The sequence below is a fragment of the Phyllostomus discolor genome, chromosome 4, assembly GCF_004126475.2.
Source record: "Phyllostomus discolor isolate MPI-MPIP mPhyDis1 chromosome 4, mPhyDis1.pri.v3, whole genome shotgun sequence".
Taxonomy (NCBI): domain Eukaryota; kingdom Metazoa; phylum Chordata; class Mammalia; order Chiroptera; family Phyllostomidae; genus Phyllostomus; species Phyllostomus discolor.
Window position 1 is genome coordinate 153408695 of NC_040906.2, and position 25872 is coordinate 153434566.

Here is a 25872-nt window from a genome sequence, read left to right on the forward strand (position 1 = left end):
ACTGATTTTGTGAAGATCATTGGTGCTTTGCAAAAGTATTTTATTATTTTATTATAGGTTGCTATTAATTCTCCTTTTGTTCTAATGTCTAAGTGACACATTAGTCACTTTCCTGATACTCTTTAATAGAACCCTTTAGAATATTCTTTTTTACTTCTTGCCCCTTCATTTTAATTGTTCACAAATAGTGTTTCATTTTGTCAGTGTCCCTCCTTTCTCAGTTTTCTGCTTCTGAACAATACCTACCATATTGTTTCAACTACAAACACATATTAAGGCTAAGCAAATATGCATCTTTATTTCTCAACACTATTTTCTATCTGCTTATTTGATAGCTCAACTGATATGAAATGCAAGTTTTTTTAAATCCAAATTGCCTACCACAAAACTTGGTTATCAATCTTTACTTCAGTTTATTGTATATTTCAGTCATGGGAAATTGTACGATCATCAGACCCTACCATCCAAGCTTGAACCACCTTGTAACCTTTTTTCCTGTTACTTATCCTATTTCACATCTAAAATTCCAGCCATGAGACCATGTCTCTATTGGACCCTGTATAACACATTGCTATTTTTATAGACAGTATCATTGTTCTTCCTGTCTGCACTGGTGATTCCTCCTGTTCTCTGTTACTTTGGTTATTTTTGTACACACAGTTCTGTCAATACCTCTACTCAAAAAAAATTTATGACAACTAACTGATTATGCAATTAAGATAAAAATCCTTAGGGATAAATTTCATTTTCTTCATGATCTGTTTTCATCCTGTTTTGCAACACTAATTTTCTACTAGATTTTCCTTTGTAAGGTATATACATACCTGGTTCTGAGTACTTCTAATCATTTCATAGGCCCAGGGTTTTCTCCTGCCCTTTATTATGCTTGAAATATGTTTATCTGTCTCTTCCACTTTCTTTTTATTTTTTGAATGTGTGTAGATTAAGTATCCTTCACTAGAATGTGAACTTCATGGGAGGAGGAATTTGTTTTACTCATTTCTGGCATGTCTGTTTTGTACCATCATTGAACACATGATTTTACATGAATGGAACAGTTTGTGAATATTCCTCCATCCTCAGTTGTCACTTGTTTGCTTTCTCTATTCAAACACCTTTATCTTCTTTCACAGTTTCCATTGTAATATGCCTGAATTATGGTTAGTCATCTTTGTTCTGTTTTTTTTTTTTTCTGGTAGCTTTTGATTTTGTCTGACATCTACAGCATTTAGTACTATATGACACCACACACAGTGTTCAATGAATGACTCTCCACCCACCTATCCTGTGGTTCATTTATCATTTCTTTGGTCATCAAGTTACTGGTCAGCACACAGGGTCAATCACAATCCTCATGGTGACTTTCCCTTTGAAACACCAACAATAAATTTAAAATTGCAACAAATATTTCAAAGTATTATTTAAATGGTAAAATTTCACATAATTCATCTTTGAGCATATGTTAGAATCATTAATAATAGGTTAATTTGTATAAAGTCAATGTCAAAATTAAATGTAATGATAAAAATATGTGAAAATGCTAAATATATGTAAGAATATACAACTTGTAGTATTATTTTCAAGGCCTAGAGAAAATAATTATAAAACCAAAATCAGAATAATATGCTTAGCATTAAAAGCTAAAGAAAATTTTCTTACATGTGTTGATTAGGTAGAATTTTAAAATATTAGAAATTGAAATTACATATTGAGAATTGCATGTGCAATTCCATTCACAATTCTCTTAATGTAGAATAAATTTTAAAAAATTGAAACATGTTTAATGAAAGGAATTCAAACCAAATAGTTTTTTTTAATTTCAGAGAAAATGTCTTCTATTAATGTTCTCATTGGGAATACAATAACTGTATTTATATAATCATGAAAGGAAAGAAATTGGTTGATGGTCATAAAACTCCCTTGATAGCTGGGCATTGTTAATTTAAAAATAGGAAGGCAGAGATTAAAGTTAATGATGAGGTGAGCCTCCTGCAATTTAGTTAAACTGTTTAACACAAAAGCTGGTAGAAATATGGAAAGAGAGCTCCAGAGGGAGTAATAGAAGAAAGGTTGTAAATCAGTCCATGCAAAACCAAAGAGAAAAACAGAACACCCTTTTAGAGGAAATGAAAATCACATAGTTCCATCATTTGACAGATTAGAACAATTAAAGGCATGAGAAATGCCAAATGCAGTCACTTGATAGATTAGAGAAATCACAATAAAGACAGAAGGTAAATTTGTATTTCTCATGAGGACAATCAAAGTGTATTATTAGATTCTCCCAAGGTGGTTAAATATTTTGTTGACTTTAATTCTTCCCTAGGTGCCTGAGAGTGTGTCTGTTCAGATCATAGAAAGAGCAAAGTTACCTTTCTTTTCAGTCTGCCGGGAAGTCAAAATTCTATTACTCTCTGAGAGAGAATAGCTAGTTTCAGATTCAGCACTTGCTGAAGCACTATCCACTCAGGGTAAATTGAGTGGATGTTGGATAAGATCCACAGGCAACAGTAGTGAAATGATCTGCAAAAGATTTCTTTTACTTTATTTTTTCTCTCACCTATTTATTCATTTATTTAATAGCAAACACAAGCCTACTATGAAATTATTTTAGTCTGTTATAATCCAACAGCTAAATGTTAAAATGGACTACAGTCAGAGCATGAGTAACCACTGATTTTCAGGATTCTGTGCCTGGACATTTTATAAGTTTTTAATATCAGAAATATATTAAAGTTTTCTTATTATATTACATGTTAAATGTATTTATGTGATAGCACAGTATTTTTTTCAGTCATTTCTAACTACATTTAATTTTATATTAGCTAGTCCTATATTAATGAGCAGCAAGAATGGGCAGGAGGCAGTTAGCCAAGGCAATGCTGGCAATTAGAACTCAGGAAAGCTTTTAGAATCGATGACTTTGTACTGTAACATGATTTTTATGAGATTATGTTCAATATGAAAGCAGTCTTTTTTCTCCCCAAATGGGATAGACTATAAAACTTCTCTCAATCCTTTATTTTAAAAGTTTAAATCTTTAAAACAAATAAGTGTATTGATTCAGATATATATCTTGACAAAGTTAATTTGAACTGGCAACTGTAATCAAGATTTTACTGCCCAGTCTCATCAATGTAGGTGAGCAGCACTTGAGCAAACTAATATCTTCCTAAAGTATTTAGTTTCAAACTTAAATTCCTTATCTTAGAAAAAAGATGTGGAGGTTGTTTCATACTCATAAAACCCAATACACAGCATGCATGTTGTTATTCTTGACCTCGGTCTTCCACATAACAACTGAATTGTGTTTGTGTCTACATGGCTAATTGGAAGAACCTGTTCATACTACAGATCTGATCAGATCCACATAAAAAATGATGATAATATTAAAAATAATATACCTAATATAAAATATTTTAAAATGCATGAAAATATATGGAGTAATAATTAAAAGTCCCAAGTGAAACCCCCTTATTTACACTTTCTTGTTCAGAAGTAACTGCTAATCATATGTTCATGTATATCTTTCCAGACTTTATCACTTATTAAAAATATATTTATATCCATTTTACCAATGAGGAAATGGAACCAAAAAGAGGTTAAGTAGCTGTTCCAAAGTCATACAATCAGGAGGTGATGGAACTGGAATTTAAACACAGACAGTGTTATAGAATCAGTGTTTTAACCAGCTATCCCATGCTTCTTCTTTTACTTATATTAAACATTAAAAAAGTATTTTAACATAAGGATATTATACTATCCTTGATGTTTGGCAACATGATCTTTACACTTAACATATTTTGAATACACATAAAATAACCAATTTTTCATTGTTTCCAATAATTGCATAGTATTTCAAAGTACTTACCGTAATTAATTTTACTATATAAAAAGAAATGACACATAGGTATTTAAGTTTTTGACTGTTGCTTAAAAAACACAATAAATATCTTTGTGCATACATCTTTAAGTGTGTGGGTGTTATTATTTTTGCAGGAGAAATTTTTAGGAGGGGCATTGCCATGTCAAGGTATGCATACATTTTATGGCCTGGCTAGTGTGGCTCAGTGGAGTAATGCCAGCCTGTGAATCAAAGGGTTGCCAATTCAATTTCAAGATAGTGCGTATGCCTGGGTTTCTGGTCAGGTTCCCAGTAGAGGACATGTGAGAGGCAACCACACATTGATGTTTCTCTTCCTCTGTTTTTCCCTCCTTCTCTCTTTCTAAAAATAAATAAATAAAATATTTTTTAAAAATTTCAATAGTCTTTAAAAAAAGGTATATGTGCATTTTAATTGACCCTTATAAGAGTTTAGTGTATCAGAGGTTGCTGCCTGTTTTCCCAAATTTTCAGCTACATTAAATATTATCAATCATTTTGAACTTTCTGCAAGGGTAATTATAAAAAACAGTATTGGACTTTTTCTTTTATTTGTGATTTCTTGATAAAGAGCATTAACCATGAATTCATGACCATGTTATTTATTTGAATTTTTCTTTTCTGAATTACTGGTATGAATTTTTTTTCTACTCAGTATTAGTTAAATTAATGCATCCTTATTATTTTAAGGAACTATATATTTTGTATATTAATCCTTTATCTGTTGTAATCATATATATATATATATATATATATATATACACACACATATATAACTACTATTTTTACCATTTAGTCTCTTTGTTTATGATAGGTTTGTTTATGATGTTTTTTACATTTAAAATGTGTCCATCATTCCTTTATGTTTGAGATATGTATCCTTGTCAATATGGGGGAGATACCAAAAATTCTTCTTAGAGGTGGTCATAGCATAATTGAATTTATTGACGTAAATAAGATTTATTCACAACACGTGTTGGAGAAGATTCTGAATAAACCCCACTACAATGAGCAAAGGACCTATGATGAAAAGTCACATGGTGTGTTCAGGGGAATCATTAAACATTTTCTGCGCCAGAACTTTAAATATGAGATAAGCAGTGGCAGCATATGTGATTGAAAAAAGGTTCTAAATAATGGAGAAATTGTGTGCTGTGATAAGGAACTTGGAAATTTACTGTATAGCAAGGAGGAACCACAGATGGGAATATGAAATGGTCATGTTTGCATTTTATTAGAAGAGTCTGTTAACTGTAGAAATGATGGATTTGACAAGTTCAAGGTAAAGTGGTGACCTAAGGGGCTATAGTAATAGACCAAATGATATTCACCTAAAACTGAGGTGCTGGTTATTGACAAAGAGAAGAAATGATAATCTCAGTACTTAGCATTAAGAGGTGATATATTTTTAAAAGTGACAAATTTAAAATCCAATGTACATGATTTTTTAGTCTTTTTAAAAGGTCTTTAGGTCTTATTGATTTTAATGGTGATATATTCAGGCTTATTAAAGAAAAATTTTCCATGTTAAATCATGTGCCATAGAAAGCTCAAATAACTATTGGAATATGTCCTATTGATAGTGTTTGGAAAGTTTGCACTACCTCTATTTGTAATATTTTGCATAATTACATACATAATGCTTATTGTGATTTATGAACTAAAGCATAAATTCATGATTAAATTTTACTTATGCAATCATTAATATAAGGGAAACTATTATTTTATGAATCTCTATATCTGCACTTACTTTCTATGTTACTTTTAATATAAAAACACCACCATGGTATAGGTGTTACAACTATTTGACACAGAGGAAACTAAGTATCAGGAAAGTGAGTAAGTTTCTCATGGAAAGCAACAGGTCCTGGACTTTAATTTAGATGTTCAGTTTTAAAATACATTCTTTGGCCTAATCAATGATACCCATTACCTAGAATTTGAAGGTTAAGCTTGACCATCACAAAATAAAATTTTTAGTTACTTAAACTATTTATTTTTAGGTTCAAAGATCCTAAAATAAGAAAAATTTACTTTCAAAGCGACATTTTTAACTTTTAGAATTATGGTCTTTGAGCATTTAAATAATGTTAGAAGAGTCTTTGAATTTATCCAAGTAGAAACTAAGTTAAGTCAAATCCTCATCACCTTGTAATTCATCTCCAAGGCAAAAATAAAAGAAAAAAATTAAATTAAATATTTAAAAATTGAGTAGTGTCATAGATTATATTAAAGCATTTGAGTTGGAAATTAATTATATTTGAGTATAAAGAGCATAAATAATGATTTCTCTAATTTATCCTTAAATTAATTTTTGTATAATCATTTATGCCCTCTGGAACATACACATAAACAAAATATAAGCAGATTATTAAATGGTTATTTTAATAAGTTAATTTGTCTTAAAATAAAAACTATAGGTTTAATATGTCTTGGGGTTCAAAATGTTAAGTTACTTAAATTTCAGGATTTACCACAGTCACAAGCCACGTAGATAAGTGCTTAATATCACTACTGACATTGATTTCCCTCCTACTGAGTCTCCTCTTCTATATTTGGCAGTCCATATCAGATCCTCGTTTGATTGGTAGAGTGTCAGTTTGCAACTTGTCATGAAGATTCTGTACTGTAATCAGTCTTTAAATTACATGGATTTTATTGCACCTGGAAATAAACAACAGCCTTAAAATAGATCAGACCTAAGTTATGATCAATGGCTTGTTTTAGAGCTTAGCATCTTCTGCTTTGATTGGTGAAATCTAAATTTCTTAATTTACATGAAATATATAAATATGTGCTCATATATATAATCCCAATTTAGTGCATACTTTTCTTTTTTTAGCATAATCAATAAAATATATATTTATTTTAATCATTGTTCAAATACAGCTTTCTCCTTTTTACTCCCAATCCAGCCTCCCTCCCAACCCTCCCCACTTCCCTTCCATTACCCCCCTCCCCTTAGTTTTTGACTATTTGTCCTTTAAGGTTGTTCCCATGAACCCTTCCCAATGGCCCCTGAAATTCCTGCTACTCTCCCCTGTGGGCACTGTCAGCCTGTCCTCTATTTTAGTGTCTTTGGTTATATTTTGCTTGTTTCTTTGTTTTGTTGTTTAGGTTCCTGTTAAAGGTGAGATCATATGGTATTTGTCTTTCACTGCCTGGCTTGTTTTGCTTAACATAATGCTTTCCAGGTCCATACAAGCTGTTGCAAAGGGTAGGAGCTCCTTCTTTCTTTCTGCTGCATAGAATTCCATTGTGTAAATGTACCATAGTTTTTTGATCCATTCATTTACTGATGGGCATCTTGGTTGCTTCCAGCATCTAGCTATTGTAAATTGTGCTGCTATGAACATTGGGATGCATAGGTTCTTTTGGATTGGTGTTTTAATATTCTTAGGATAGAGTCCCAGAAGTGGAATTGCAGGGTCAAAAGGCAGATCCATTTTTAGTTTTCTGAGGAAGTTCCATGCTGCTTTCCATAGTAGTTGTACCAGTCTGCAGTCTCACCAACAGTGCACTAGGGTCCCCTTTTCTCCACAACCTCTCCAACATGTGTTGTTTGTTGCTTTGTTTATGATGGCCATTCTGTCTGGTGTGAAGTGGTATCTCATTGTGGTTTTAATTTGCATCTCTCTGATAGCTAGCGATATTGAACATCGTTTCATGTGTCTTTGGATTTTCTGTATGTCCTCCTTGGAGAAGTGTCTGTTCAAGTCCGTTGCCCACTTTTTAATTGGATTCCTTGTCTTCTTAGAGTGCAGTCGTGTAAGTTCTTAATATATTTTGGAGATTAAACCCTTGTCTGAGGTATCATTGGCAAATATGTTTTCCCATCCAGTTGGTTCTCTTTTAATTTGGATACTGTTTTCTTTAGCTGTGCAGAAGCTTTTTATTTTGATGAGGTCCCATTTGTTTATTCCTTCCTTTATGTCCCTTGCTCTAGGAGACATGTCACTAAAAAAGTTTCTTCGTGAAATGTCTGAGATTTTCCTACCTATGTTCTCTTCTAAGATGTTAATGGTGTCACGTTATATATTTAAGTCTTTTATCCACCTTGAATTTATTTTTGTATATGGTGTAAGTTGGTGCTCGAGTTTCACTTTTTTGCACGTGGCTGTCCCGTTCTCCCAACACCATTTGTTGAAGAGGCTATTTTTACTCCATTTTATATTGCTGCATCCTTTGTCAAATATTAATTGACCATAGAGACTTGGGTTTATTTCTGGGCTCTCTGTTCTGTTCCATTGGTCCATGTGCCTGTTTTTATGCCAGTACCAGACTGTTTTGATTACAGTGGCCTTATAGTTGTATAGTTTAGTGTCAGGTATTGTGATCCCTTCTACTTTACTCTTCTTTCTCAAAATTACAGCAGCTGTTCGGGGTCATTTATGATTCCATATAAATTTTTGAAGTGTTTATTCTATGTCTGTCTGTGAAATAAGCCATTGGTAGTTTGATAGGAATTGCATTGAATGTGTAAATTGCTTTGGGTGGTATGGACATTTTGATGATATTAATTCTTCCAATCCATGAACACGGTATATGTTTCCATTTGTTTGTGTCTTCCTTGATTTCTTTCCTGAGTGTTATGTAGTTTTCTGAATACTGGTCTTTTACCTCTTTGGTTACATTTATTCCTAGGTATTTTATTTTTCGTTTTGCGATTTCAAATGGGATTTTTTCCTTGATCTCTGCTTCTGCTGTTTCATTGTTGGTGTACAGAAATGCCTTTGATTTCTGGATATTGACTTTGTATCCTGCAGTTTTGACAAATTCATTTATGAGGTCAAGCGGTTTTTTTGTGGAGTCTATATAATTTTCTATGTACACTATCATGTCATCTGCAAACAGTGACAGTTTTGTTTCCTCCTTTCTGATCTGGATGCCTTTTATTTCTTTTTCTTGTCTGATTGCTTTGGCTAAAACTTCCAGTACTGTATTGAATAGAAGTGGTGAAAGTGGACATCCTTGTCTTGTTCCTGATCTTAGTGGAAAAGATTTTAATTTTTGCCCATTGATTACGATGTTGGCTGTAGGTCTCTCATATATGGCCTTTATTATGTTGAGGAATGTCCCTTCTATTTCCACTTTGCCAAGTGTTTTTATCATGAATGGGTGCTGTACCTTATCAAATGCCTTTTCTGCATCAATTGATATGATCATGCGGTTTTTTTCTTTGCTTTTGTTTATATGATGTATTACATTTACTGATTTGCGAATATTGAACCACCCTTGCATCCCTGGAATGAATCCCACTTGGTCATGGTGTATGATCTTTTTAATGTACTGTTGGATGCGGTTTGCCAGTATTTTGTTTAGGATTTTAGCATCAATGTTCATCAGTGATATTGGTCTGAAGTTTTCTTTCTTTGTTGTGTCTTTATCTGGTTTTGGAATTAGGATGATGTTGGCCTCATAAAAAGAGTTTGGGAGACTCCCATCGTTTTGGATGTTTTGGAATAGTCTTGAAGGATAGGGGTTAGCTCTTCCTTAAATGTTTTGTAGAATTCTCCTGTGAAACCATCTGGTTCAGGGCTTTTGTGTGTTGGCAGTTTTTTGATTACTGCTTCAATTTCTTTTGCTGTTATTGGTTTTTTCAGGCTTTCTGCTTCTTTTTCATTCAGTTCTGGATTATAATTTTCTAGAAATTTGTCCATTTCATCTAGGTTTTCAAATTTCTTGGCATACCATTCTTTGTAGTAATTTCTTACAATCTTTTGTATATCTGTGGTGTCCATTGTAATCTCTCCTCTTTCATTTCTGATTGTGTTGACTTGGGTCTTCTCTCTTTTTTTCTTGATGAGTCTGCTTAAAAGCTTGTCGATTTTGTTTATCTTTTCAAGGAACCAGCTCCTGGATTCATTGATCCTTAGAATTGTGCTTTTAGTCTCTATGTCATTTAATTCTGCTCTGATCTTGGTTCTTTCCTTCCTTCTGCTTGCTCTGGGCTGTCTTTGTTGTTGTTCCTCGAGTTCTGGTAGACGTAGGGTTAGGTTGTTTGTTGGGAGTGTTTCTAACTTTTTTAGGTGGGCCTGTATCCCTATGAACTTCCCTCTCAGGACGGCCTTGGCTGTGTCCCATAAGTTTTGGGTTGTTGTGAGTTTGTTTTCATTTGTTTCCAGAAACCTTTTGATTTCTTCCCTAATATCATTTTTGACCCATTCATTGTTTAATAGCATGCTATACAATCTCCATGATTTTGAGTGTTTTGGGTTTTTTTCCTTGGGGTTGGTTTCTAGCTTCAGTCCCTTGTGGTCCGGCCAAATGCTTGGTATGATTTCAATTTTCTTGAAATTGTTCAGGCTTGTTTTGTGTCCTATCGTGTGATCTATCTATGAAAATATTCCATGTACATTTGAAAAGAATGTGTATTTAGCTTCTTTGGGATGGAGGGCTCTGTATATATCAGTAAAGTCCATTTCATCTAGGGTATTGTTCTATGCCACAATATCTTTGTTGATATTTTGTTTGGAAGATCTGTCCATTTTTGATAGTGGGGTGTTAAAATCCCCCACTATAATTGTGTTGCTGTCCATATCTTTCTTGAAGTCCTCTAAGATTTTCTTTATGTATTTGGGTACTCCTATGTTGGGTGCATATATATTTACAATATTTATGTCTTCTTGGTGGATTCTTCCCTTGAGTATTATGAAGTGACCTTCTGGGTCTGTCTTTATGGTCCTTTTTTGGAAGTCTATTTTGTCTGATATGAGTATTGCTACCCCGACTATTTTTTTCCTGTCCATTTGCTTGGAAGATTTGTTTCCAACCCTTCACTTTTAGCCTGTGCAGGTCTTTTATGCTGAGGTGGGTCTCTTGTAGGCAGCATATATGTGGGTCATTTTTTCTTATCCATTCAGCTATTCTGTCTTTTGCTTGGAACACTTAATCCACTTACGTTTAAGGTTATTATTGATAGGTACTTATTCATTGTCTTTTATGTATGTCTCTCTCTCTCTCTCTCTCTCTCTCTCTCCCTTCCCTTCCTTAAAGCAGTCCCTTTAGAATCTCTTGCAGAGCTGGTTTGGTGGAGGTGTATTCTTTTAGACTTCTTTTGCCTGGGAAGCTTCTTATTTGGCCTTCTATCTTGATTGAGAGCCTTGCTGGATAAAGTAGCCTTGGTTGCAGCCCTCTGGTTCTCATTACTTGGAGTATTTCTTGCCATTCTCTTCTGGCTTGAAGTGTTTCCATTGAGAAGTCAGCTGTTAGCCTTATTGGGGCTCCCTTGCATGTTACTTCCTGTTTTTCCCTTGCTGCCTTTAAGATTCTCTCTTTGTCTTGAAATTTTGCCATTTTAATTATGATGTGTCTCGAGGCAGGCCTCTTTGGGTTCCTCTTGATTGGGACTCTCTGTGTTTCCTGGATTTGTGTGACTTTTCCCCTCATCAAATTAGGGAAGTTCTCCTTCATTACTTTTTTGACTAGGTTTTTGATCACTTGCTCTTCTTCTTCTCCTTCTGGTATCCCTATTATATGGATATTATTACGTTTCATATTGTCTTGCATTTCTCTTAATTCCTCTTCATTCTTTCTGAGCCTCTTTTCCTTTTCTTGCTCTTTCAGGGTGTTGTTTTCTACTTTGTCCTCTATCTGCTAATCCGATCTTCTGCTTCATCAATCCTGCTTTCCATTCCTTCTACTGTGTTTTTCAGTTCAGAAATTGTATTCTTCATTTCCTCTTGGCCTTTGTTGAGAGTTTCTATTTCCTTTTTCATGTTTATATAGTTTGCAGTGAGATTGATGTAGTTTCCCTCTAATTTCTGATAGTTCATTGTGAGTTCATTGAACTTCCTGATAATCATTGTTGTGAACTCACTATCTGATAGTTGAGTTGCCTCTATTTCATTTAGCATTTTTTTCTGAGGCTTTCTCCTTTCCCTTCATTTGGGGATTGTTTCTTTGTTTTCTCATTGTTCGTGGGTTTCTTCTTGTTAGCCTCTGTTTTTTAAATTGATCTGTTCTGGTTTCCTGCAATTATGGCATGAACTTTTGTTGTAGGATACTTGTGGGATTCGGTGGTGCAATCTCCTTCGTGTATCCTGGTGTTCACTGCTTCCCCCTACTCTTTTTTTGTGATCAGTGGGAGGAGTAAGGTGAAATGGTTTAAGACAGTGTATTATGATATTTACATTAGCAGCCAGTAGAGAAGAGATGGGTTATCCTTTGGCTCCTTATAGTGTTAACTGTAATCCTCCACCCCACTATCCACATTTTAGAAGGGATGGAAAGAGGGTAAGACTCATTGGGGATGAAAGGATTGATAGTTGGATCTAGAAAGCTGTGAGGCTGTGGGAGGTCAGATTCTAAGGTAGGGTTGGATTAAAGATTAGTATATAGGAGTAGTGTGTAAAAGAATAGAGAGAACCCCCACAATAGTATAGTTCAGGAAATTGCAAAGTGAGCTGAGATCAGGTAGGGGTATTGAGTAGTATTTACAATTGTATGGACTAGGTCTTATTAACAGTAATAATAAAGTGACATTCTTGTGGCAGAATCGATGAGATCTAAATAACAAGAATAAAGAGTATAGAACCTTGAGAGGTATATTAATGGAACACAGATGAAAGACAGTAAATTATCAACACACTGTGACTGAGATACCAGGGGGGAGCCTATCAAATGACAGTATAAGCAGCCAAGCAAAGGAGATTATACCAAAAGAAAAAGAATACCAAAATGTTATTAAAATAAAAAATGCCGGAAAGGTGAGAAAAAGGTAATACAAATTTACAGTAACTTGCAAGATCAAAAAAAGGAAAGAAAAGCAGAAGATGGAGTGCAGGAGAGATAAATTTGGATTGGAAAGAATATTATTAGGATGAATGGAAGAGAAACATAAGGGATTGTGAGATATAAAAATAGTAAGAATTGAAAAATAAAATGTCACTTACAACACAAGATAAAATCAATCATCCAACAATAGCCACAAAAATGAAACAAAACCAAACCAAACAAACAAAAAAAAAAAAACAAAAAAAAACCTCTTGTTGGTTTCTAACTGGCCAGACCAGTTTATCTGATCTTGCTGGCTTCAGCTGGCTGAGGGACTTTTAAAATGCTTTTCTCTCTTCCCAGCCAGATCTCAGCAAGTCTCTCAGGAACCCTGGGCGCTTCCGAGCACACTCGCTCTCTGGAGCTCACTGCCACGTTCTTCTGGACTCCAGGGTTCCTGCAGGGTTCCAGCTCTGTGATCTCAGGAGGCACCCGGATGTTTTGGGATTCACTGTGCCCTCCCTGGGAGTCATAAAAGGGCACGCCCCTCCACCGAACTTTTGAGATTCGGGCTATAGGAAGGCACTAAGCACCCGTCCCTTCCGGGATCACAGCGCACGAGTCAAGATTCCCGATGGGGCGCACACTTCCCCAGATCAGAACTGCTGGCTCCCGAGACCTGAAAATGCCCGAGCCCCTCCCGACTCTGGGTCCTCCACCGATCCACACTTCCACCGGGCTAGGGGTGTGGGTGCTCTTCCAGGCTGCCCCTGGTCATGCCGGCTAGAGGCCCTCACTTCTCCCAGGTCTCTGGTTGGGTGTTCATAGTCCCTGGGCGATTCCCTCCCAGTCCAACTGGCCAATCTGTGCCATCAAGCAACACATTCTCCCCTGGAGTTGCTCACCCCCCGTATTTGGGGGAGGGAGCAGCGACTCCCCTCTCTCGGGAGCCCTGAGGCAGACCCGGGAGCACCAGGCCTGTGGACTGCACACCCCTAGTCCCCACGCTGATCCCAAGGTCCCTTTTGTCCTGAAGCAGTCTCCTTACCGTCTGGTTTTTCAATGATCGCAATAATTTTTGATATCCTGCTGTCAAAAATGATTCTGTAACCTAGTCCACTTGCTCCACTTCTCCACCCTTTCCTTCCTCTTCCCCGAATTTCCTTCCTCTTCACAGAAGCCGAGAAACACACTGCTTAGAGTAAAGCTGCCATCTTCCATCTCAATTTAGTGCATACTTTTCAAATTAGTTTTTAGTTCTGTTTGAATAGTATTAATAGACCATTATATGTATAGGAGTTTACTTTTACTTATATGAAACATTTTTTTTCATGTTCTTAGCACTAAGGACATTATATTTTGTATGTAAGGTGTCAAACAATTTATATACTCTAATAGTCTCTCAGATTCTCTCTCTCTTTTAAAACAGTTTTATTTAGATGTAATAATTCAACCTTTTAACATTTAAAGTTCAGTGGGTTTCAGTATATTTATAAAGCTGTACAACTATGTCCACTCATTGTCAAATTCTGAATGTTTTATCATTCCAAAAGACACCCTGCACACTTTAGGTACCACCCCTGTGTTTCTCCCCTCCTCCGTCACCCCAACCCTGACAGCCTCTAATCTACTTTCTGTTTTCATGGCTTTCCAAAATTAGTATGAATGGAACTGTATAATATGTAGCTGTTTTTCTATTATATTTGACATACAATATTAGTTTCAGGTGTACAACATAATGATTAGACATTTATATACCTTACATAGTGATCACCACAATAAATATATTATTGCTTGTTTTTGCCTTGAAGTATTTTTGAATTAATCACTAGTGAACATCTTATAAGAATATGAATTGGATAAAGAAGAAATGAAAAGAAAAATTAATTTTAAAACTAACATTAATTTTTAAGTGCTGCTACCAGTCCCTTTAATGTATTGATTTCATTCTGTCCTACATATTTTACATTTTAAATGCCTACATTATAAAATATTTGGTAAGTATTTAATAATGCAAATAATTATGTGAATATAAAATGTAATCACATACTTTAATTGGTTAAGGAACAATGAAAATTACATTAGACCCTATCTTTTCCATATTCACTGATATGCCACAGAATTTGTTATATAGGAGAAAACAGAGAAGGATTGATTAATCATCTTCCTTATCATCCAGCTCCTAAATGGGTAGTTGATTAGCTTGTTGAAAACATCTTGAACGTCCTAGGATTTCAGTTGAAAAAGGTTCAGGGTATTCACTAAAATCTGGTATTTGCAGTCAGTAAAGAGAATCGTTAATGACCTTGGCAAAACAACTTCAGATATGTTACCAGACTGCACACAGTAAAGGGAAATTTAGGGAAATAAGGTAGGGGAGAAAGTAAGAGAATAGGAATACTTAGAAGTGGCCTCAAAAGGTGGCAAGGCATTTAGGTTTTATGTTTAGCTAGAGGGGGATATAGAAACAAGACATAACTATTTTTTAATATACAAAATGTTGAGCACATTTATAAGCAGAAGATAAACTATTGGTGAAAAATGTTTACAATAATGCAAAAAGAAGGACTGTTAACAAGAGCAAAGTCTCTGAGTATGTAAAGGAGAGTGGGAGTCAGAGTACTGGAAGATGGATTAGCCTTCAACATGAGGCAGGCGACACCTTTTTCTATATGTTGGAACAAGAATGTCTAAGTCATTTGTTTCCAAGTCTCTGAATCTGGAGACAAGAACAGTTGAAGAAGTGGAAAGTCAATATGGTAGAACTCTCCACTGGACAGATGAGAATTTCTTAAAATAAATATTTTCATTCCTTAAGAGGAGATTAATTATGTCAAACCTAAACTATGCAACCAGAACTTAAAGAATAAAATATCCAAATATTTTATGGTTTAAGTTTATGACCTCTTTACACTTTCAACGAACACTTTATATTTTCTTTTTATGCAGTGTAAGTGTTATCAAATCATAATGAAAAAATGAGTTATTCACTGATATGTGAAATGGAAAGAAATTTATATTTTTCAAAAGTATTTTCCTAATACATGTGTTATAAAATTTTACTTCTTGATGCCTTCCTTTTTTAAAAATTTAATTAAACTTGCCTTGAGATGAATAGCCCTTTTTTCTTTTAGAAATTTGTTCTCACCGCTCACTGAGAAAGCACTGCAGTCTCCCCTAGACCATTTATAGTTTTTGTTAGTAGAATCTCAGCATGTGTGTGCTATATCTTTGGGTTTATTTATATGTGTTTGTTTGTTTTTAATATCTTCAAGTTTTAAATACATTTGTTTACCTGTAATTTATTTGTTTGTTACATATAAACATGTTTAGTCTACCATTTGCTTGGAAGAAACGTAGTAGAAACAGCAATTTTATAGCTGATTTAGTGCCTGGTTTGTGAATTAAGGGAATGTCTAGCTCACACCAGTACCTTTCCATATATTTTGGAGGCAACAAGAGAAAAAGAGAAGTCATAAAATTTTTTCAAGGCAGATATTTTATCCATTTAAGTTACTTTGATAAAAATGATTTCAGAATGAGGATAATAATAAGGAATTCAAAATAAACTCTTCATGCAGTCAAATTAGAGTTCATTTTTGAACGACATAAATGCATACTTGCTCCTTCTCCCTTTGGGAAAAGCACCCTTGAGGATGGTGTGAAGGCTCTGACCACACAATGATAAAACACAATGATTGTCACACTAGTCTAGTCCATCAGAGAGCCAGTAACCTAGGTTGTTTAAATTAAACACAAAGCATTCAGGTTATTTGAATTTTTAAATAAGGTGCACTTACCCAGACAAACTATTTTTTCATCTTAGAGTCATTCAGAACAAAATACAGGTGGGAGTGCGTGATTATCAACTTGAATTTTATGATTAAATATAAATTACTTTTATATTTAGAGCAAGATGTATGTTCTTTTTTTAACATGAAGGGAAAATGAGAGAATAGAGTGATGATAACACTAAATATTTTAAGGCACAATATAATATGAATACCAATATTTACATATTCCTTAGTAAAGTTGAAAGTGCCAAGTCAAATTGCAGAGATGTATTGTACTTCAATTAAAATTAATTCAGAATTAATAGAAAGCAAATGCATAAAAAACAATAACATCATCACCATCACAACCAAGAGCAACGGCACAAGGAACAAATAAGTATGTGGTTTGTGAGAGTGTTAGCTGCTAGGAATTGAGACTGGAGTCAGGTAGACGTCAAATTCAAGCTCTTGTATCAATGATACTTAAGCGATGTCACAATCTTTTGAGACATCTTTTTTAAAAAATGGGGATAATGTGCTACAATTGGAGCTTTTGTGAAAAGACTAAATGAAAATATGTGTAAAAGCATTCATTACAAAACAACATCTGGAACATACATCCCAATACCTGGCTATTTTTATTCCCTTCTACTCTTTTCTAGATGCATTTATGTTGATTCTCCTTACTAACCCCATTGTCCAAGGAATAAAAATCTTGTATAAGCAAGCATGATCACCTTGTATTAGGCTTTCAGAGAGACAAATGCCCATCACCAAATCTAGGCGTACAACCTCTGAAAACTACAGGCCAAAAATATATTGAGTTTTAACCCAAGGCCCTATTTCCACATATCACTTATTGATGAAAAATAATTAAAAAATAATTTTAGTTATTCTCATAAATTAATCCCTTCAAATTTGTATGGTTAATATTGAAGACTCAGCACAAATGTCAATCTTGCTAACCCACCCAATATATAATGTAACCAAGGTTAGATATATGTATCTAACCTTGGATATATTATAAATCATAATTTCTTATTTTATTTTATTGACACCAACTATCACCATCTGAGCTTGTCCCATTTAAATTCATTTATTATCTTAGTGTCCATCTTCCCCACTTTTAATCTGTCTTTTAATAGATTTTTAAACACCTATTATGTGGTGACTAATAATGGCTGAATAGATTAACAGCTGATAAACTATTAATAATGAGCTTTCAGAGGCAGAAAATCAATGCTAATATTTTTTATGTTCCTATTATGTGCTAAGAACCATTTTAAGCATTCTACGTGTATTAACTTATCTTTGCCTCACATTTTCACTCTTGAAGTAGATACTGCTATCACCCACATTCTACAGATGATTAAACAAATGTAAAGAGATAATGAATAACTTGCCAAGTACCCCACAACTAGTAAATGTGGAGAAAAATTTGAACTCAGCTGACTTAGGTCCCCTAGGTTTAAATGTAGTGCTATTCTGTGATAATTTTGTTTTTCCTACTGCAGGAACATTTATATGTTGCTATAAATATCAGCTTATAAAATGATATTAATCTAAAATTGTTATATATTTATTATAAGCAATGTGATCTTATTTATTAAAGCTTTCATCATTAAAAAGATAGGAACACCATCTTTCAGTAGTTTTACTTGCTGAAAATAATATTTGATGAAGCAAATCATGGATTACTTTACTAAAATTTCCTTAAATTTAATAGATTCTAAAATCTCTGAGATCAGTTTCTATTGTTATAACACCAAAACGAAATAAGATATCATTCAGTGAAACTTTTAGAATATTACTGGAAAAAGACAGATTATGCGGACAAATATGGATTTTAATTCCAGCTCTGACATTTATAAGCCTTATTAGATTTATAGGAGTCATTTAATCTTTTTTAATATCTCTGAGACTCATTTTCTAGATCTTTAAAATAGTTATGATGATGTTCTATTGTGAAGATAAAATGAGAAACATGAAAATGCTAGCACAATGCCTGGAGCACAGCAGAACCCCAATCAAGGTTAGATGCTGTGGCTTCCCTCAGATTTTGCATATTTATATATATAAAATAAATGGGCTACCACACTTCAATATGTACAGCTTGTCACACAATTATTTTCCGAATTTTTTGTAGTCATTCAACCAATTATTGATCTATACTATGAGTTAGACAGATATATGTACCAGGAAATTGTGTTGGCAGTATGAAACAAAACAGATGTGTCCTTTGTTCTCATGGAGGTTACATCATGGTAGGAAAGACATTTAACAACTAATCATTATAGGTTGTGATGAAATTTGAAAAAAAATACTAGTTAAATTGGCAAAGAATAAGCTGAAGAATACAATTTTACTCTTAAGCTATAACATGAGAGTAATGATTTAATTAATTTGAAGAAAACTGGTGTGTGCTTCATAGAGACAATAGCCCAACAAGTGTGGCCATATCTGTGCTGGAGATCCAAGCCAAAGCTGAAACATACTGGTATGGACTTATGGTAAGAATAAAGAGCTGAACTTTCCTTGAAAGGAAATAGGAAGCCAATGAAGTCTTATACACAGTCGTATAAAACTTAATTTTTTAGCAATATTTTGTCCATAGAAAATGGATTGGAAGACTTCCAGTCAAAATGACAGTGTAGTAAATGCTGTACCCTCATCCTCCCACAACTGTATGGAAATTACAACCAAACTAGAAGACAAATGTCATTCAGAACCATCTGAAATCTACTTGAAGGCAAGTTCTACAAACAGGGATTTAAAGAAGAAGCCACATTGATACTGGTAGGGAGAGTGGAGACATAGAACAGATTGGTCCCACAACCACATGTGATAGGTAAAAATTGGGAGGGATGTCTTGACTGTGGGGGTCCCCAGGAGTGAAGGGTCCCAGCCTCATACCAGGTTTCCAAGCTCTGGCTTCCAGTGACAGGAAAAGAAGTCCCCATAAATTGTGGCTACAAAAACCAGCAGGGATTGTGACTGAGGGAGTAGGGGGGCTTCTGGAGTCCTAGACAATCCCTCTTAAAAGGCCCACTCATGGACTTACTCAGACTTACTCTCTCTGAGTTCCAGCATTGGGAAAGCAGCTCAAAAAACACCAGAAACATATGGGGATGAACTGAATTGTATGTCATCAAGGCAAGAGCTGGGGGGCAGCTTTCTGCCATACAAAAATGCTGGGAGATGCCATTTTTACTTTTTAGAGACACACCCCACATATAGCACAAAGTCAGGTACAATATCTGAGTCTATACCAATCTAGCTAACACTGTTTGCTTCACCCTGGCAATTCCCTGAAATCCTGCCCCACACAACTTGCAGGCACTCCCAAGCTGTTTATACTGGCTCTTCCATATGAATGGCTTATCTTAACTCATGCTACAAACTTCCTAAAATTCTCTCAAACAAGCAGCATCTGTCCTCATTGTGCCCATACCTCTCTAAGTGGTCCCAGGCTGGCACTGTGACAGCTGGACTTGGTTCACAGCTTGACCTGTCCCAGGCACCTGCAAGCCTATCAGAAGTAACAGCCATATGCAAATTGCTTTGAAGCCCATGCTGGGTGGCCTTAAGAAGAACACAGGCTGACCTTGGCCCAAACCTCCCAGGAGGCTCCAGAGCCAGCACACACAGTTGACACCTTCACACCATGTCAAAGTACCACCTACATAAGTGATATGCTGAAGGGACAGACTCAGCAGACACCAAACGCTGCTGAAGTAAGTTCTATTCCATGGGATGGGACCCTGCACAGCTGATCCTCCACAGTGGTTGGTAGTCAGAGCCAGTATTTATAGCTGATCAGCCTGGTGGTAAATACCCTCCATTGACATACCAACAACAATGAAGACTCAAATACAAGAGGCTGTACACAGCCTGCCTGAGAGCAAGGACTCACCTGGTGTGCCCAGAGGTTGATCGAGGAGACTGTGCCACTAGAACCTACAGAGTATCTACCACATAAGGTCAGTCTACCAAACCCAGGAGATGCAGCAGCTCTACCTAATACATAGAAATGGACACAGGGAGGCCACCAGAGTGTGGAGACAAAGAAACTTGTTCCAAATGAAAGAACAGAAGAAAACTTCAGAAAAAGAACTAAACAAAATAAAGACAAGCAATCTACTAGGTACAGAGTTAAAAACACTGGTTATAAGGATACTCAGTGAACATAGTGAGGACTTCAACAGCATAAAAAAAGACATGGAAACCATAAAAAAAAAGAACCAGTAAGAAACAAACAATACCCTAACTGAAATGAAGAGTAATTTACTGGGAGTCAAACAGTAGAGTAGATGAAACTGAGAATCAAATCAGTAATTTAAATACAAGGAAGGAAAAAACACCAAATCACAACAGCAAAAAAAAAAAAAAAAAGAATCCAAAAAACCCTGTGAAGGAAATAAACATATGGTTCCGGGAAATGCAAAGAATCCTAAACAAGGTGAACTTACACAGTCTCACAACAAAATACATCACAATTAAAATGCGAAAAGTTAAAGACAAAGAGAGAATCTTGAATGCAGCCAGTAAAATGATGTTAGTTACCTACAAGGGAGATTTCATAAGGCTGTCAGATGATTTATCAATAGAAAATTTTCAGGCCAAAAAGGATTGACACAAAATATTCAAAGTGATGAAAAGCAAATACATATATTCTGTTGATGATTTCCTTTGCTGGGCAAAAACTCTTTAGTTTCATGTAGTCTCATTTGTTTTAATTTTTTTTATTTCTTTTGCCCGAGAAGATATATCAGAAAAAATATCTTATTTCTGAGTTTTATCGGAAGAAGCTCGAAGTACTGATTCAAAAGAATATATGCACCCATATGTTTACTGGAGTATTATTTACCCTAGGCAAGATTTCAAGAATCCATCAGTAGATGAATGGATAAAAAAGCTGTCATGCATCTATACCATGGAAATCTTACCATTTGTGACAGCATGGATAGACCTGAAAAGCCTTGTGCTGAGTTAAATAAACCAGTCATGGAAAGACAAGTACCATATGACCTCACTCATATGTGGAACATAATGAATAAAATAAGTTAATCAGCAAAATAGTGTCAGACAGGCTGACAGTTGTCAGAGGTAGAACCTGGGTGAGGGGTGGAGAGATTGAGAAAAAATTTTGAAAAGAGAGAGAGAGAAACTCATGGACATGGACAACAGTCTGATGATTGCCACCAGATAGAGATGGGGGACAGGGAGTGGAAGGAGAGGATAGGGAGAATAATTGGTGACAGACAGAGACTTGATTTGGGGTGGTGAACACACAACACAGAGTCAAGATAATATTTTGTGGAATTGTGCACCCAAAATGCATACAATTTTGTTAACTAGTGTCACCTCAATAAATTCAATAAAAATTAAAAAATAACAAGTAAAAGGGAAAACAGAAAATCAAGTACCTACATCCAAGACTACTCTATGCAGCAAAGTTATCATTTAGCGTTAAAGGACAGACAAAGAACTTTCCAGATGAGAAAAAGCTAAAGGAGTTCATTACCATCAAACCAGTATTACATGAAATATTAACTGGCCTTCTTTAAGAAGAAGAAAAAAAAGATACAAAATATGAACAATGAAATGGCAATGAATATACATGTATCAATAATTGAATCTAAAAAACAAAATAAACAAACAAGCAGAATAGAAACAGGCTTATAGATACAGAGGACATTTCCATGGTTGCCAGATAAGAGCACAGTGGTGGGGATGGGTGAAAAGGTGAAGGGGTTAAGTACAAATTTGTTGTTATAGAATAGTCATGGGGATGTAAAGTACAGCATAGGGAATATAGTTAATGTTATCCTAATAACTATGTATGGTGTCACATGGGCATGAGATTTATCATGATGATCTAATCACTGTGGTGTATACCTGAAACTAATATAATATTCTATGTCAACTCTAATTGAAAAATAAATAAACATGATTTAAATTTAAAAAACTTGAAAGAAAATTGATTAGAAGAGGTCAAAAGCAGAAGAGAGAAGACTGGTTGGAAGATATTGCAATTTTGAAATGTAAGAGATTATTGGGATGTGGGCTGAGATGACAGGAGTGAAAAGGGAGCAATGGAACTGTGAAACATATACTTTGGTGACACTCTCTGGGGTTTGATAACAGATTAGCTGTGCAGGTGACATAAAGTGAAGTGTTTAGAATGCCCCTTCTTAAACTCCTGCATAAATAACTGTGAAGACAGAGAAACCATTTATTGAGTATGGAAAGATTTAAAGGAGAGCATAAATAAATAACTGAAAAAAATGAGCATGTTAATTTTTGAGATGTTTTAGAGTAATCCAGATGGATGTCAAGCACTACTGGTTTTGTCAGCTTGACGGAAGGAATGATCTGATCTGAAGATAAAATTTTGGAAAGTATTAACTTTTGTATAGAAGTTGGTAAAGCCATGGAAGTGAAGAGGTCATCAAGAAAAGACTGTAGATTGAAAAGTGAAAAAAGCAAAGACTTGAACTTCGTCTTTGGTTTCTTCCAGAAAATGGCTAACTAACTCTCAGACAAGGATTCAAGTGCTAATAGTTTATTTAGGAAGAGATGGGAACACTGCCAGAGTAGTTGGGGAATGACACAAGGAAAAGAAAGCAGCCAACACAGGATGCATTATTTCAGCCAGCCACCACTGTAGAGCTTAATCCTGTTGTGCAACTCTTGAAAATTAAGTATTATAAATCACACTCTCCAGAATTAATCTATGGAAGGGACATAAAACTGTGATTTAAAAAATATTATGCTCACCTGAGGACATTTTTTTTCTCATTGCTTTTAGGGAGAATAGGAGGGAGAATGAGAGAGGATGGAAGGATGGAAGGTGGGAGGAGAGAGAGAGATGAGAGAAACATCGATGTGTTGCCTTCTCATAAGCATGCATACTGGTGATTGAACCCATAACCTGTGTATATGCCCTGACTGGTAATCAAAATCCTGCTCCTTCGTTCTATGGGATGATGCTCCAACCAACTGAACAACATCAGCCAGGCCTGGGATATTTTTACATCAAAAACCATCTGTCATTGAGGATGGCTACTCCCAGAAAGTGTTAGTTACCTGGCCTTCTCAGTCTGTTCCAGATGAGTAAAGAGGTTTTCTCTGTATGTAGAAATGTTGGATTGTAGCAAAGGGATTTCTGACCAAACCCAGAACAGTTGTGGCTCATGATGGAAGAGGGATGTTTAAGAAATGGAGTTTGCCAGATTAAAATACATACAATATTTGGAGCATATTCATACTGAAAATTATTTATTTGAATATTTAAATTAAAATATACTTATTTTTATTTTGTTTTGTTTCTAAATCTTACAGTCCTAATTAAAATGAGCTGCAGCTGAATGGGAAATGAAAAATTAGTGACATGTGAAGAGTTGATATGGGCTGTGTATAAAAACAGACCGCCCTGACTGGCATAGCTCAGTGGATTGAGTGCGGGCTGGGAACCAAAGTGTCCAGGTTCGATTCCCAGCCAGGGTACATTCCTGGGTTGCAGGCCATAACCCCCAGCAACCGCACATTGATGTTTCTCTCTCTCTCTCCCTCTCCCTCCCTCCCTCCCTTCCCTCTCTAAAAATAAATAAATAAAATCTTAAAAAAAAAAACAGACCAAAAGAAGGGGAACAGACTCAAATATTTTGTATTTCAAGTAGGACATATTATAACATATGAATGCTGAAATGAAAGATGCTATTGGGGATAAGTAGAAGGAAGAGACCAGAGATTACAATAGATTGAGGTAGTATATAGAAAAAATTTATTATTTTTTCCTTTTCCTTTCCCATGTGTCTCCTTTACTATTCACACAGAAAAACACTTCTGACACCTAATGTGTGTACAGTTTTTTTTTTTCCCACAACAAGAAATTTTCACCAACACTAGCTGGGTGTCCTCCAATGTAACTCAATTCTGATACTGTCTACCTAAAGATAATTTCAAATCCCATAGGCTAAGGACTCAGTCCCACAAGATTGCCCTCCCCCCCAAATGCACTTCAGATGCTAGTGAAAATCGCAGGTTATTACCTGTGCTCCTGACCAACTAGCTATATAGATCAGAGGATCCAACAAACTTTCCTTTGAGTTTGATTAACTTATTAGAGCAGCTCACAAAACTCAGAGGAGCACTTGCTTACATTTGCCAATATATTAAAGAATATGATAAAGGATATAGATGATTATCCAGGTGAAAAGATACAAAGGAGGGTCCCAAGTGCAAGAGCTTCTGTCTCTGTGGAGTTGGGGTGTGTCACTCTCCCTGTGTGGGTGTGTTCAACCTCTAAGTTCTCCAAACCTTGTGCTATGAGGATTGTGTGGCAGCTACCTCACATAGGCATGATCAGTTATTAACTCAATTTCTCAAATACTTCTTCTACCTAGAGGATGAAGAATGGAACTAAAGATTCCAAGCTTCTAATTGTGGGTTGGTCTTTCTGGTACCAACCCCTCGACCCCTGCCCTAGGAGCATTCTGGGAATCTCCTCTGCAGAACAAAAATGCTCCTAGTACTCTTATCACCTGAGAAATTATAAGGGTTTTAGGAGCTCTATGCCAGGAACTGGGGTCAGGAACCAATTACATCGTTTTTATTATCTCGCAGGTAAGAAAGCTGGGAGGATGCTTGAATCAGTGGATGAGGATGGATTGACTTTTGATTGAAAGGAGAAAATTCTTAAAGCAATGAGGAAAAATATCAAGAATTTGATAAATAATATTTTTAGAATGCATAGCAGAAGTGATTTGGAGACAGGTAAGTGGAATGTGTGGGGCAAGAGATGCATGACAGTGTGGAGATGTCTGACCACCAGAATGACTTGTACTATTGGAGGGGAACAATGTAAACAGGAATGGAAGGCAGGATGGACTCAGATGAGAGGGAGAATGCAGAATTTAGCCAATATAGAAAATATGTTTACTACTGGAGTAAAAAAATCTTTGAAAATAGAATTAATTGCTTTTTATAATATATCAAATGTATGTACACACAGATACACTCAACTTGTATATTTAAGGGTGGATTATTATTAATTAAAATACTTTAGGTTTTTCAGAGGTTAATCAGTTCTTTCTTCAAGTTTAATATTTTAAAAATTGTTAAATGAAGTTCTTTTTGAATATCTTGAAAATAAACTGACATTTTTATAAAAGTTTTTAGGCTGTTGAATATTTTAGCCATTTTATTTCTATGTATTCTTCTAATGCACATATAACTGCAATAGAATTAACTATTGATTTTGAAATGCAGAATGATGATTAACACAGTGTAAGTTAATGGAGATAGTTGTATAATGACCAGTTAAGTAAATCTCTTTGGACGTAAAAGATAACATCCTACTTACTACCTTGAAATTACAGAGGTTTAACTATAGTTCTGTGCTTTGTGGTATGATTAATGAGCTCTGTCTTTGGTTGTATTAAGAATTGGGTGAAAGTTTAACTACCAAAGAACACATACATCACTCCAAAAAGAAGC